This window comes from Rhododendron vialii, chromosome 7a, assembly GCF_030253575.1.
Source record: "Rhododendron vialii isolate Sample 1 chromosome 7a, ASM3025357v1".
Taxonomy (NCBI): domain Eukaryota; kingdom Viridiplantae; phylum Streptophyta; class Magnoliopsida; order Ericales; family Ericaceae; genus Rhododendron; species Rhododendron vialii.
In genome coordinates, this window is record NC_080563.1 from 34,890,581 (window position 1) to 34,894,836 (window position 4,256).

A 4,256-nucleotide genomic window follows, 5' to 3' on the forward strand; every position below is an offset into this window, starting at 1 on the left:
CCTCTCAACTCACACTTTGCCCCCACGGCTTACACTACATCATCTTGTGTACGATTACCCACAATCACGGCTAATCAGTATGAGATTAAGCCTGGTACACTTCAAATGCTCCCTAAGTTTCAAGGGCAATCTCAAGAGGAACCATATCAGCACATCACTGAATTTGAAGCCCTCAGTTCCACGCTTTTAATTCATAAATGCATTGAGATTGATTTTGTTTCAATTCACTTTGATAGGGAATGCCAAACATTGGCTTAGTACTTTGCCAGCTAATTCTATAACATCTTGGGCGCAAATGAGTGCGGCATTCCTTAAGAAATTCTTCCCCATAGGAAAAACACTCAGACTTCGACAAGAGATTACCACTTTCCAACAAGCTGAGAATGAACAATTCTATGAGGCTTGGGAGAGATATGGGGATCTCATTCGTAAGGGTCCGCACCATGACATACCTAAGTGGCAATTAGTACAGAGTTTTTATTCCGGGCTGCATCCGCAGCATCGTGTGATGGTTGATGCCTCATGTGGAGGCTCTGTGATGGTTAAGAATGAAGAGGATGCTTGGCAGTTGTTTGAAACTATGCGCGAAGGGTCCTTGCAAAATGTTTCTTTTGAGAGGAGAACTAAGTCAGTCATTACTAGTTCTGATAAGCCACGAGGTATGTACGAGATTAAACCATCTCATGACCTCCAGTCTAAAGTCGAAATACTGACTGAAAAGGTTGAAAAACTTCTTTGTATGGGACCGACCACCTCACAGCTTCCACTTTCTCAGGAGGCATGTTCTTTATGTGCTAGTCTGGCCCATTTCATCACTGACTGTCCTGCGGCCCCACAATTCCCTATTTTTGTGGAGGAGCAGGTTAATGCTGCACAAGGGTACGCTAATGCATGAGGTTTCTCTCAACCAAGTAATGATCCGTATTCTAATACTTACAATGCGGGTTGGGCCAAACATCCTAATTTCTCATGGAGATCGCAAGAGCAGGGTAGTTCCTCTGCCCAGCAGCCTAGGCCTTTTAATACTCCATTTAATCCAGCTGCCTATCGCTCACAAAACCGCCAAGCACCCACCCAATCCATGCGGGATCCATCCTTCGAGGACAAGGTGTTGCAAGCGCTTGACCGTTTAACTGATACCCAACAACAAGTGCGTTCTAATACCCAGTCCATCTCGCGGCTCGAGACCCAAGTGGGTCAAATAGCCAATTCACTCAATCGTAGGGAAGAAGGTAGGTTGCCCAGTCAGCCTGTCCAACCCCCTGGAGGACAGTTTGTGGTTCATGACCCGTCTCCTGCTGATGCTAAGGTAATCATGACTTTGAGCAATAAGAGAGAGGTCGAAACCCGACCAGAGAAAGCGAAATCGAAGGAGCACTTGGCTCCCTCCGACCCCGATGACTTTGGGGAGGAGAGTTCACAGAGTAAGAAGGGAACCCCTCCAGTCACACCTACATCACCCACTTCTGTGTCAGCGGGTCATAAGGTGCCACCTTATGTGCCTAAAGCTCCGTTTCCATCCTGTTTGAATGCACCATCTCCTTTTCCTAAGAGGGGAGCATCTATGGAGGATACCCTTGAGGTATTCAAGCAAGTGAAAGTTAACATCCCACTCCTAGATGCCATCAAACAAGTCTCAACTTATGCGAAATTTCTAAAAGACCTTTGCACTCAAAAGAGGAAAAATCGAACCAATGTGTCTAAAAAGGTCCTTCTTACCGAGCAAGTGAGCTCTGTTTTTCAGTTGGACGCTCCCCTTAAGATGCAAGATCCTGGTACCCCAACTATTGATATAGTCATTGGAAAATATGCCATAGAGCGCGCACTTTTAGACTTAGGGGCTAGTGTCAATTTGATTCCGTACTTGGTGTACGAACAATTAGGGCTTGGGGAGTTGAAGCCCACGTCGGTTACCTTGCAATTAGCTGATAGATCCATTAAGGTGCCCCGTGGAGTAGTTGAGGACGTTCTTGTCAAGGTTAATGATTTTTACTTTCCGGCTGATTTTATAGTCCTTGACACAGAACTGGTGCAAACCCTTAAAAAGCAGACTCCAATTATTCTTGGTCGTCCTTTCTTGGCGACCTCGAATGCTAATATTCATGTTAGGAGTGGAGAGATGGAGGTGACCTTTGGGAACATGACCCTTAAGCTTAATGTTTATAAGGCCGCAAAACACCCTCCAGTGGAGGAAGACTGTTTCGCAGTCGATGTCGTGGAGGACTTGGTGGAGGAGGCATTGCCTTATGTTTTGACTGATGACCCATTGGCTGCTTGTCTGGCACACTTTGGGTATGAGGAGTATGATATTGATCAGTCCATTGATGAGGTGAATCTGTTACTTAATAATTCACCTCCAAAGTGGACAGTGCAGTTTGAACCTCTTCCCGCACTTTCTGATGAGACCGCCCCTCCGTCTATTGAGGCTCCACCGAAACTTGAGTTGAAGCCACTTCCGGCTAATCTCAAGTACGTGTTTCTAGGTACCAATGACACCCTTCCGGTTATTATTGCGTCTGACCTTTCTGTCACACAGAAGGGTCAATTGGTTGAAATACTTAAGCACTATAAGATAGCGATAGGGTGGTCTGTGGCAGATTTGAAGGGTATTGATCCCTCCGTGTGCATGCATCGCATCAATTGCGAAGAGAATGCTAAACCATCACGTGAGATGCAACGGAGGTTGAACCCGAATATGAAGGAGGTGGTAATGAAGGAGGTTGTGAAACTCTTGGATGCGGGTATCATATACCCCATCGCGGATAGTAAGTGGGTGAGTCCCACTCAGGTGGTGCCCAAGAAGTCGGGCATAACTATGGTCGAGAATGAGAGAGGTGAGCTTGTCCCGACACGCGTCACCACGGGGTGGCGTGTTTGCATTGACTACCGTAAGCTCAATTCTATGACTAGGAAAGATCACTTCCCATTACCTTTCATTGACCAAATCTTGGAGCGGTTAGCGGGCAAAAGCTATTATTGTTTTCTGGATGGCTATTCCGGATACAATCAAGTGCCCGTCGACCCTGCAGACCAAGAGAAAACTACCTTTACTTGTCCTTTTGGCACTTTCGCATACCGGCGTATGCCATTTGGTTTGTGCAATGCACCTGCTACTTTTCAACGATGCATGATGTCTATTTTCTCTGACATGGTGGAGGAGTTTCTCGAGGTCTTTATGGATGACTTTTCGGTTTTTGGGACCTCGTTTGATGATTGTCTCCGTAACTTGAGCAAGGTGCTTGGGCGATGCATTGAGAAAAATTTAGTGCTAAGTTGGGAAAAGAGCCATTTTATGGCTCAAAAGGGGATAGTGTTGGGACATGTGGTGTCTACGAGGGGGATTGAGGTCGATAAAGCTAAAGTTGACTTAATTTCGCGACTCTTTCCCCCATCTTCTGTTAAGCAGATTAGATCCTTTTTAGGGCATGCGGGTTTTTACCGCCGCTTTATTCGTGATTTTAGCAAGATTGCTAAACCCTTGTGCGATCTCCTCGCCAAGGATGTGCCATTTGTGTTTGACGAGGCTTGCATGAAGGCCTTTGTCAAGTTGAGAGATGCCTTGTCCTCCGCACCTATTATGCAGTCACCCGATTGGAAATTACCTTTCGAAATCATGTGTGATGCGTCCGACTATGCAGTTGGCGCTGTCCTTGGCCAACGGGTTGACAAAGTTTCCCATGCGATTTACTATGTGAGTAAAACCCTCTCCGATGCTCAATTGAATTACACTACTACGGAAAAAGAGTTACTTGCTGTTGTTTTTGCATTAGACAAGTTTAGGTCGTACCTCCTCGGGTCTAAGGTTGTTGTGTATTCTGATCATGCTACATTGCGTCACTTGCTTTCTAAGAAAGATGCGAAACCTAGGCTCATTAGATGGATTCTGTTGCTACAAGAGTTTGATTTTGAAATTCGGGACAAGAAAGGTTCCGAAAATTCTGTGGCCGACCACTTGTCGAGGATCCTTGTTGACTCCTCTTGTGACACTGTGCCTCTCCATGACTCATTCCCCGATGAGCAATTGTTTGAGGTGTCGCAAGTTCGGCCTCCGTGGTATGCTTTTATTGTTAATTACCTAGCCACTAGTGAGATTCCTTCGCATTGGTCCCGTCTAGATAAGGACCGATTCTTTTCTCAGGTTGGGCATTATTTGTGGGAGGATCCGATACTTTTTAAGTATTGTGCAGATCAAGTGATTCGGCGTTGTGTCCCCGAGTGTGAGTATCATAGTATTTTGACATTTTGTCATACTCTTG

At 45.8% G+C, this 4,256-nt stretch overlaps 1 non-coding gene across 1 annotated transcript; it reads right to left on the reverse strand.

The window, feature by feature from the left end:
• Window positions 1-343: 343 nt before the first annotated feature.
• On the reverse strand, window positions 344-450 carry LOC131334997 (small nucleolar RNA R71). Its single transcript, XR_009202391.1, has one exon. It is a non-coding gene; the product is annotated as a small nucleolar RNA R71 (small nucleolar RNA).
• Between the last annotated feature and the right edge of the window lie 3,806 nt (window positions 451-4,256).